The sequence below is a fragment of the Bos indicus x Bos taurus genome, chromosome 13 (assembly GCF_003369695.1).
Source record: "Bos indicus x Bos taurus breed Angus x Brahman F1 hybrid chromosome 13, Bos_hybrid_MaternalHap_v2.0, whole genome shotgun sequence".
In the NCBI taxonomy this organism is placed as follows: Eukaryota; Metazoa; Chordata; class Mammalia; order Artiodactyla; family Bovidae; genus Bos; species Bos indicus x Bos taurus.
This window is the reverse complement of record NC_040088.1, coordinates 10,754,082-10,765,914: the sequence shown is the minus strand read 5'-3', so window position 1 is coordinate 10,765,914 and position 11,833 is coordinate 10,754,082.

Sequence of the window (11,833 nt, the reverse complement as noted above, 5' to 3'; positions counted from 1 at the left end):
GTGCTTCATCCAGTTCAGCATTTCTCATGATGTAGTCTGCATATAAGTTAAATAAGCAAGGTGACAATATACAGTCAATTAGATAAAGCTGGCTAAAATAAATGAGAGATTGAAAATCAAGTTTAGAACAGGTCCAGCTCCTGTTGGCTAGTTTTTCTTACTCAAAAGTAATAGATGCTCAGAACAGAAAAAGTCAGAAGATAGAGCCAAGCAAAAACTAGCATATAGAAAATTCCTGGAGAACACTCATACTACCATACACCCAGAGACCATGCTGTTGATGTCTTGTTGGGCTCCTTCCAGCTATGAAGTTTTTAATATATATTGGTGAATAGCCTTTGGGGGAAGAGAGTTCAGGAATAATTTTTTTTAATATTGCTGTGCTGGGTCTTAGTTGCAGCATGTGGGATCTTCAGTCTTCTTTGTAGCATGCCAGATATTTACTTTCGGTATGGGAGATCTAGTTCTCTGACCAGGGATCAAACCCAAGCCCCTCTGCATTAGCAGTGTGGAGTTTTAACCCTAGGATGGATAAGGAAGTTCCCTGCCCCCCACCAATGATTTAGCAAACTCCCTCTCATGGGCCATTTAGGATATTTCAGTTGTTTCTCCATTCCGGTGGCCTCTCTCACCATGTAGAGAGAGGCTAGATGAAAAAAAATTAGAACTTAATGAGAAAACAAGAAAAATTCAGTCTGAACACCTGACAAAAACCGCTTTAAAGGACACAAAAGGAGTGCACAAAAATTACCATTCACAGACAGAAAAGATTAAATCTTATTTTCAGCCATTTTAACATTTTCACTTTTCACTTTCAGCCACTTTACATTTACATCAACAAACATTTTCTGGGCAGATGCTCTCACATGCCAGACTCTATGTCAGGTGCTGTGGACCCCACCAGCGGCCCAGCCACTGATCTCACTGAGCTTTCAAACTAGTGGAGACGCACAGCGAAATTATTTCATGCACCAAAAAATAGTGTGTATTTAGCCAAATGGCCTTCACGATTGACGGGCACAGTGGAACCCTGAATTATCTTGGTCCTCTCACTTCCTGACCGAGCCTCCCTGCCTTCCGGGGAGGGAAGGCTGTATGTTTCAGCCTCAAGCAGGGGTCTCCCCCAAGCTCACATCCAATCCAGAGGTTGCATCCAGCTGCCTCTGAACGAAGGCCATTCAACTTCCAAGAACAAGAGGCTCCCTCTGCTTGACTCAGTCCCTTCCTGCTCGTTTGAAACTTTTCCTTCTATTTAACTGCAACCTCCATCCCTATGACTTCCTCTGATTGGCCCCAGAACCTCACAAAACAAGTCTGCCTTCTCCAACCTGCAGATCTAAAGAGATCGTCTTCCTCTTTCTAAAAAATATTTATTTAATTAATTTACACGCACCAGGTCTTAGTTTCAGCACTCAGGATCTTTAGCCGTGGCATATGAACTCTTAGTTTCGGCATGTGGGGTCTAGTTCCCTGACCAGGGATCGAACTTCAGGCTTCCTGCATTGGAAGTGTGGACTCTTAGCCCCTGGAAAACCAGGGGAGTCCATAAAAAGATCTTCCTGTGAAGCAACCACGATCTGGTCCTCAAGTCAATGTCTCACATCTGTGATGTCCTGCCCTGGGAGGAGGGATCTGCAAGCCCCCTGTTGAGTCATCAACCAGTGCGCATGCCCAGACCTTCTAACAAAGTGTCCAAGAGCAGATGCCCATGGTATGCGGGCAGCAAGGCCCAGACCTTTAAGAATAGTCTACCTTTTGAGGATAGACTATGCTGGTGACACTAGAAAAGGTTCTGCAGCCTCAAAAGGGGGTGAGTGGAGATGGGAGAGAAGCTGGACCGGCCCTGATTGAAGGACTAAACTGCTGTCCTCTCGACAAAAAGTTTGTGAGCCTGAGAGCAGTGCCTCTCCCATTCATGTATGTGCTCGTCTCCTCGGGGTCTTGTTGGATTGTGGGTTTAATTTAGCAGGTCGAGGGTAGGGCCTGAGAATCTGCACTTCTTACAAGTTCCCAGTGATGCACTGATACTTCAGCTCGGACTTTGAGTAGCAAAGCCCTAGGACAGTGGAATCACAGTCTCCACTTTAAAAATAAGGAGTTTGGCTCACCCCAAACCTACTGAATCAGAATCTTCTGGTCCATTTATTCAGTAGGTCTCAACATGGATTGCATGTTAGAATCATTTGAAGAGCTTTTTTTTTAATGCTGATTCTGGGACTTCCCTGGCGGTCCAGTGGTTAAGACTCCATGTTTCCACCTCAGAGGGTATGGGTTGGATCCCCTGTTTGGGGAACTAAGATCTCACATGTGGTGTGGCCAAAAGTTGTTGTTTTTTTTAATGCTGATTCTGAAGATTGAGAATCACGTGGTATCCCTCCCTTTCTTCCTCCCTCATTGCTTCCCTTCCTTCTTTCCTCTCTCTTGCTGCTTTAGTTTGTAAATCTCCCCCAGCCCCATTAGACTGGGGACCAGAGGCAGTGTTTCTGAGTCTTGGCTGCACATCAGAGTCACCTGAGAGCTTGACAACAGGTCCATGTCAGGGACCCTCCCTATGGACCAACTGAATCAGAGTTTCTAGGCGTTAGAACCCAGAGATTAGCATTTCACAAAGTTCCCCAGACAATTCCAGGGTGCATCCTGGGATTCTCAGTGAAAGTACAGGTTACCACATTCTCCCCCAAGACATTCAGTTCAGGGTCTGGGATGACGGCTAGGAATCTGTATATTAACAATCTGTATATGCTCACGAGATGGCAAGTTTGGGAAAGGTTAAGATAGAAAAATGATTCCTCGATTGGAAAGACAGTGCTCCTGGCTATGTGACTTCTCATGGGTCGATTTGCCTCTCTGGGATTTGGATCTCCACTGATAAACCAGAGATGATAATAACTGCCTGAGGCAGGGATGGATAAGATCTGTGGATGAGTCTACAGAATAGAGTTGTTGGAAAGTGGCTGCCACAGGCCAGGGACTTACATACCCAGCTCTGATCTGTGTTCAAGTGAGGTGGCCACAGCGTTCTGTCCAACAGTAGGTGGTCAGAGTAAGGAGTGCTCATCTGGTCTTCAGTTTTCTCTCTTCACCATCTGCCCGTTAGTGATCAATGCCCATTGGATGTCAATGCCTGGGTGATCTTTGAAGCCACAGAGGCAGATTGACTGCACTCCCTGCCTCTCTCCTCACCTTCTGCTAACTGGAACAATATGAGTGAAAAAATAAACCTCAACTGCATAAAGTCACTATGACTTGGCAGTTTAGCTGTTACAGTGGCTAGTGCTACATTAACTAACACACTGCCTCCAGGATTGTGGGAAAATTAAATTATCAAAAATAGAGGCTTCAAACTAACTGTATGAGAGTTTAACTCTGACTCACAAGTCGTTTTGTTATGCTTGTCCTGTGGCTTTTTTTTTGATCTACAAAAAAAAATTTTAATTGAACAATTTCCCACAAACCTCTGCATTTCCAAGTTCTTGAAAACCCAGAATAACTGGCAACTGGGGTTGCTTTCCCGTAAGGCAGTATAGGAAGCGTCTGGCCCCATAGGGTGGGACTTGTGGTCTATGACTTGCCACAGCCTTCACCCCGCCCTGTGGGTTCATACCTGGTTAACCTCATATTTACGGCATTTATGGCATTTCCCTGATCCCTGTAGCTTCCCAAGTCAGTGGCTCCTGATGTAATAAACGTAGCCATTAGGTGCATTTGCTGTTAGGATTTTCCCCAGTGAATTCCTTCAGGTGACTTCTATTAATAACTTTCAGGAGAACCATTCATCCTACCCAGAACTTGGAAGGAAAATCTCCTGACTGATGCTTACTGGCCGAAGGATGTCGGCCACCTCCACACCACCCATGTCTGTGACCATTTCAGCACCTGCTCCATGCAGACAGTGGTAGGAGGAGAAGAGAACTCAGGTGTATCTGGGGATCCGGTAGACCTGGAGCCCAGCATGAGCTCGGCTGGTCCCTACATAGTGATGTGAGATTAGGCATTTCATATTTGCTGAGCCTGTTTTACCATGTCAAGTGTGGACATTAGTACTCTTCTTGTGGGATTTCTGTAAAGGGCCTGGCTATAGGACACAGAGCAGCTTCCAGATGCCTCAGTGGTAAAGACTCCGACTGCCAATGCAGGAGATGCAGGAGATGCGAGTTCGATCCCTGGGTGGGGAGGATCCTCTGGAGTATGAAATGGCAACTCGTTCCAGTATTTTTGCCAGAAAAATCACATGGACAGAGGAGCCTGGCAGGCTACAGTCCATAGGGTTGCAGAGAGTCAGACACAAACCACGTTAATTCCTCCCTCTTTGAAGCCTGTAGTGTGGGAACCAAAACCAGCTTTGCTTCCAGGAGTAAAGGGAAATCCAGCAGTATCTTTTTTTTTAAATCAACTTTGAATTCTTTTGAAAATATTTAAATTATGCATTTCTGTTGTAGGTGTATTAATCTTGTTCTGGCTGCCTTAACAAAGCATCACAAATTGGTGGCTTAAAAAACAGAAATGTACTTTCTCACAGTTCTGGGAGCTGAAAGTCCAAGATCAAAGTCCTGCTACAGTTGGTTTCTGGGGAGATCTCTCTTGTGGCTTGTCAAAGGTCACCTCCTCACTATGTCCCCAGATGGCCTTTCTGTGGTGCTCGAAAAGGGAGAGAGAGAGAGAGATCTGGTGTTTCTTCCTCTTAAAAGACACCAGTCCTATTAGGTATCTTGATTATTTCCATAAACACCCCGCCTCCAAATACAGTCACACTAGGGCTTAGGGCTTCAACATATGAATTTTTGTGGTGATGCAAAATTCAGACAATAATGGTAGGAAAACCAGCAAATCCAATTAAGAAGGAAAAAAATCACTCATCATTTCTTCTTACCTCTGTCTCCACCCACCTCAGTCTAACCACAGAACCACTTTTATTGACTATCCTTCCCTGATTCATATATTTTTAAAATTTAAATTGAATTCCACTTACTTTTTTGGTAACCTGCTTTTTATTTTCTTTTTACATTTATGGTAATCTAAGCTACATAGAAAATTTATAGTAACTTATATCATTGTAACTCATTTTTAACTGTAACCTTCCTCCTATAATGAATATAAATTGTCCCCTTGTAAGGATTTACTCATATATTTAACCCTCAATTGTCTAGACAATCATAATTCCATTTTCTATGGACTTGGGTGTTTGTTAGCTGCTGGCTTTGACCTAATAATGACTCCATCCACCTGAGCAGCAATTTCCTCATCTGTGTTATCAGAATGGTAAAAATGTCACCTCGACTGAGACAATGACTGTACGGAGCTTAGCACAGTGTCTGGCACGTGGGAAACCCTCAGAGCTGTTAGTACAAAACATATATTATACATTAAAATCTGCCAGTAGTGGGGCCAAGTGAAATGTTTCCCTAAGACTCTCCATCTCACTGTGCCCTGAGCTCACATTCAAGCCCAGTCCATCCCTACTTGTCATGGAAGAAGGACAGGAGTCCCATCACTAGTGAGGAAGGAACATCTAGCCTCCAATGTGAATTAGTCCATTGGCATGACAGTATGCACGTTTCTGGTACCTAAACTGATGTTACTTCCCTGCTTACAACTCTCCAGGTGGGCTTCCCTGGTGGTCCAGTGGTTAAGAATCCGCTTGCCAATGCAGGGGACATGGGTTCAATCCCTGGTCTGGGAGGATCCCACATGCCATGAGGCAACTAAGCCCGTGTGCCGCAACTACTGAGCTGGGCTCTGGAGCCCACGTGCCGCAACTACGGAGGGTCTGCAGGTCCCAGAGCCTGTGCTCTGCCAACAAGCGAAATCACTGCAGGGAGAAGCCTGCGAACCGCAACTAGAGAGCAGCCCTGCTCTCTCCAACTAGAGGAAGCCTGTGTGCAGCAATAAAATCCCAGAGCAGCCAAAAATAAATTTAAAAACCAACTCTCCAGTGACTCCCCAGTGCCTACGGCATGACGGCATGACGTGACAAGTCCTAAAAGTGGCGAACAGGTCTGACTTGGCCTCACCTCTCACCTCTGCCCTCAGCCACATGAAAGTCCGTTGGTCCCTCAGGCTCACCTAACTCTCACCTCTGGGCTCTGGCACCTGCTGCTCTCTCTGCCTGAAGCACACATCCCGTTCCCCATCTTCTCTTCAACAGGCTCCTGTCTCCGCATCCTTTAAGTCTCTGCTTAGAGGTCCCTGCAGATGCCGGTGGTGCCCTAATGTCTTCACTTTTACCATTTTGGTGCATGCTGGCTGACCCCAGCTAGCAGCACCCACATTTGTTGCCTAAGGGCTTTTGTGGTCACTAGAATCCACTCTGCCAACTTCAAGGCAGGCCTGAAATGCTGGGAAATTAACACTCCCCCAAGGACAAACGTTTAACCAATGACAAACTGGACTTGGTGTACAATTACAAGAGTTCTCTTCCTTTAGCAGATAATGCCAAGGTACTTTACAATGGTCTTAGAATTTGCCCATGGCAACTAAGCTCTAGACATTCACAGTGCTAAGTTACTTGATAACACGCCTTCTTTGGCTGATTTCCTGTCTCATTTCCTGCTCTTGCCTCCAGGATTTCCTTCATTTCCCAAATCAATTGCTTCTCCTTCAATTCTTGTCTCAAGGTCTGCTTTGGAGGAACCCATACCAGGAGCCTCCATCTCCTGAGAGCCTTCCCTGGCATGTCCAGAATCTAGGTGGGGCAGATCCATGGTCCCTTCCCAGCTGTATCTGAACCCCATGTTCCTATCTTGGTCATAGCCCTCATCACGCTGTGCCATAATTGCCCAGGTCCCCATGGAAACACAGGTAATTCACTGGGAGAGAAATCTAAACGGCTTTTAAACATTTGAGAGGATGGTCAACTCCAGTCATAATTAATGAAATTCAAATGAAGAATGCCAGCTGAGAAATGCTACTGAAAGGACAAAATTAGAAAATCACGGTTCAACCTCCAATTATTGACTCAGTCAAGGACCATCCATGGATGAGAAACTGGATACTCCAGGTTCTGATGGAAGAAGAAAAATAGACATTTGGGGAGAGACATGATCACCACCTTACCCTTGAATCAGACTTGGCATCATTAATAATGGGACAGCAAGACATCATGGACCTCCTGGTGAGAGACAGGATAAAGCAAACAGCAACACCCATGATGTGTTGATTAAATTCTTGACGTCAAAAAGTTTAACCTCAATCTAATCTATCCTTTAGACCTAAGGACTAGTTTAAAGAAATACAGGGGGCAGGGCAAGTGGGGGCGCACCAAAAGTTAAAGAATCCTGCAATCAGGCAAATCCCAAAGTGGGACATTGTACAAGACAACCAGTCCAGTCTCTTCATGAGTCAATGTTGGAGGAGAGTGGTGAGAACCATTCTAGATTCAGAGACTTAAGAGATCTAACAGAATTAGAACAGAACTTGTTTTGCATGATCCTTGATTGAAAGCAGCTATAAAGACATGTGAGAGTTGGACTGTGAAGAAAGCTGAGCACCGAAGAATTGATGCTTTTGAACTGTGGTGCTGGAGAAGACTCTTAAGAGTCCCTTGGACTGCAAACAGATCCAACCAATCCATTCTGAAGGAGATCAGCCCTGGGATTTTTTTGGAAGGAATGATGCTGAGGCTGAAACTCCAGTACTTTGGCCACCTCATGCGAAGAGTTGACTCATTGGAAAAGACTCTGATGCTGGGAGGGTTAGGGGGCAGGAGGAGAAGGGGACAACAGAGGATGAGATGGCTGGATGGCATCACTGACTCGATGGACGTGAGTCTGAGTGAATTCCGGGAGTTGGTAATGGACAGGGAGGCCTGGCGTGCTGCGATTCATGGGGTCGCAAAGAGTCGGACATGACTGAGCAACTGAACTGAACTGAATAAAGACATCCTGGTACAGCTGGAGAAATTCAAATACAGTGAGTCCCCTACATACGAACCTTCAAGCTGTGAACTTTCAAAGTTTATTCGAACATGCATTCACATGTCCAATCACGCTACCTAGTTCATATGTCTGGTGTACACTGTCACACGTGTAAATCTTCTACAAGTGGTTGTGCTTTTGCGTACTCTACTGTACAGTATTGTAGAGTACAGTAGTACAGTATCTTTATTTCAAACTACATTTGCAAGAGGACAGCTGCACTGAACCCCTTGCCGTGCACCAGGAGGAACTTACCAATGAAGACCTGATGGAATTGGAGGCCCAAAGAAAGGACGCAGAGAGACAAGAGGAAGAAGTCACTGAAGAGTCAAAGAGATCCACAATGCAGGAAATGGCAAGAGGATTTTCTTTATTCGAGGAGGCATTGTTAGTTTTTGAGATATAGGACCTGAATGTAGAATGGGACGTGAAGGTTGCAACCGCTGTTTACAATGCAGTCCGGTGCTACTGTGTCATCTCTGATGACAAAAAGAGAGCTCCTACCCAGACATCGCTGGATCCTTTTTCAGAAAGGTAGGTAGAATTGAACCCAGCGAAGAACCAGAACCTGTGTCATTGACCTCAGGCCTGAGCGAAACTGCAGCTTGCCCTCTGTCTCCTATTGTTTTGATCCCTCAGTTCTACCATCTCCCACCTGCTTTCTTTCCTCTGGTCAGTAACGCTTCTTGACCATACACTTGATGCCAGCCCCAAATGCCAGATGCTGTACTGTACTACTGTACTACAGCCCGGTACTGTACTATGACTTTTCAAGGCACTGTACTGTAAGATTAAAAATGTTTTCTTCATTTTCTGTTTGTTTATGTGTTATTTATATGTGAAAGATACTATAAACCTGTTACAGTGTAGTAGTATATAGCCGATTGTGTTAATAGAGTACCTAGGCTAACTTTGTTAGACTTACAAACTGGATTTATGAACATGCTCTTGGAACGGAACTCATTCATATGTAAGGGACTTACTGTCTAAGCTAGATATTAGGATGTTATTTTTAACTTTTTAAATGTGAAAATGATGTTTAAAAATGACCTAGGTTAGATACAAAGTAATGCTAAAATATTTAATGAATGAAATATTATACAATTTATTTCAAAATATCATATAATTTATTTCAAAATACTTCAAGTCCTCACTGCACCAACCCACCCCCAATTAAACAAATCTTGTAAAATTTTAACAATGATTCTGTCTTGGTGATTGATTCATGGGTGTTCATTGAGCTATTTTCTTTGTTGTTTCATATGTTGGAATTTTTTATAATAAAAGTCAAAAAAGAAAAGCAAATAAAAACTACAAGATATCGTTTTCACCCATAGAAAATGAAAAAAAAGTTTAAAAGTATGCTTTGTTGTCAAGGGTGTAGAGAAATGGGCAGTTTCATAGATCATTGGTAGGGGAGTGTAAATTGGTATAGGCTTCCCTAGTGGCTCAAACAATAAAGAATCTGCCTGCAATGAAGTAGACAAGCGTTCCATTCCTGGGTTGGGAAGATCCCCTGGAGAGGGGAATGGCAGCCCACTCCAGTATTCTTGCCTGGAGAATCCCATGGACAGAGGAGCCTGGTGGGCTACAGTTCATGAGGTTGCAAAGAGACTGAAGCAGACACGCATGCATAAACTGGTACAGCCTCTTCAGAGGGAACTTTGGCAAAGACATACTTTTGATCCAGCAATTCCAATTTTAAATTTATCATATAGATTATCTTCAAACATGTGCATAAGTTTATATGAATAAGGATATTTACTGTGGCATTGTTTTATAACAAAAGACTGGAGACAGCACATATATTCATCAATTTATGTTGCATCCACACAGCATGAACTGTTATAAAGTATGGGTTATACCTGTGCTGGTAGGAAACTCTTTCCAAGATGTGCTGCTAAGTGAAAAATGCAAACAACAAACCAGTGTCTGTCTTATTACTTTGCCTCAAAAAGTGTTTTGCACATAGTGAGTACACGATTAATATTAATGTTTGTTGAGATAAATAATACATATTTCAATGCGGCTGCTCTGAGTCAGGCTCTCTGTATGCATTCAGGTCAAAGATACAGATAGGGGCCGAGATTTTCCACACTGATCAAATTTCTAAGGTCTTACTCTCCTGTATTCATAGATTTTTGAATTTTCCAAGACATATCATGTCCTTTGCAAAATTAAACTCTGAACAAGACATTTTAAGGAAGAAATAAAACTTTCATAAAAAGAGAATTTGCTAAACTTCTCTGGTTAGCCAGTGGTTAAGGATCCACCTGCCAAAGAAGAGGACGTGTGTTTGATCCCTGGTCCGGGAAGATTTCACATGCCTACTTGGGGCAACTAAGCCGGCGTGCTACAATGACTGAAGCCTGTACGCTCTAGAGTCCACCTTCTGCAACAAGAGAAGCCACCACAATGAAAAGTCCTAGCATCACAGCTAGAGGGTAGCCCCACTTGCCACAACTAGAGAAATCCCAAGAGCAGAAACAAAGACTTCACACAGCCAAAAATAAGTTAATTGATTACATTTTTTAAAAAGAGAGATTTTGCTGAACCAGGGAGGTTGATGTGGCAACTAGAACATGGTTTCAAGGTTCCTGGCAACCAACACAAAAAGGAAACTCTTGGACCACAGAACTGCTGTTATCTGGTAGAAGAAAGGACACTGGTTCCACCAGAGATATGCTAATTGATCTGGGGTGATGGGCTCAAGGGCCCATGGTAGCATGACCTGGGGTGGGCAGTAGAGGGCAAACTGAGAAGCTAACGTTTCTATTTGAATCTATTTGCTCAATGATAAATAAAATACAGCAAGGCAAGCAAGAATATATTAGGGAATTTATGTAAAGTTCCATGAATCGGGGGCCTCTCAGGTGGTACTAGTGGTAAAGAACCCGCCTGCCAATGCTGGAGACGTAAGAGATTTGGGTTCAAGTCCAGGGTCAGGAAGATCCCCTGGAGGAGGGCATGGTAACCCACTCCAGTATTCTTGCCTGGAGAATTCCATGGACAGAAGAGCCAGGGGCTACCATCCATGGGGTCACACAGTTGGACACGACTGAAGCGACTTAGTATGCACACACCCATGAATGTTTAGGGTAAATCATGTGACAACAAAGCCAATACAGGGCTCCTCTAGTTTGCTTCAGTCTTCCGGGGTGAAGATGTGACCTTGGACCAATGACTCGGTGCCTCTGAGCCTCACCTCCCTTACCTGTGAGGTAAGGTGAAAAATTATTACTGTGCAGATGAAATGAGATGATGCATGTAGATTACTTGGGTTGATAAATGCTTGCTCTGCTGTCCTTTATATTAATGTCACATAATGACCTTATGGCTAAAATCAAAGACTCTGGAGCTACTAAGCCTGGGTTTGGATCTCAGCTTCACCACTTACTAGCTAGGTGACCTTGCCTAAGGTCACCTAGACCCTCTGTGCCTCAGTTTCCTCCTCTGTTTATAAAATGAAGCTAATAGGATTATTGTGATGGTTAAATGAACGGATGGTTGAAAAGCCTTTAGGACAAGAGTCTGGAAACACAGGAAGTGCTATGTAAGTGTTTGTTCAATAGATCATAATGTGTTCCCTTTAACCCCTAAAGGTCCTTTTGGAGAAAAGTTAGAAAATAACAGCTTCAAAAAGAAACCAGCTATTTCCAGACTCTAATTGATAAAAGGAATGGATTCCTATAATCCCAGCGGTCCCATTTGCCTTTTCGAAGATTGAGAGGCAGAATGTGTTTGCAATGGTGGAATCTTCGGCAGGTAACTGGCCAGACTGGAGTACTTGGGGACATGGTCCACTTTCCTACGGCGCCTCGCGCCCTTCCACTGAGCTTGACCGAGGACTGACGGCTTTTCCGACACGGGCCAGGGGCGGGCCAAGGGGAGGAGGAGGGAGTGAGCTCCCGGGATCCCCT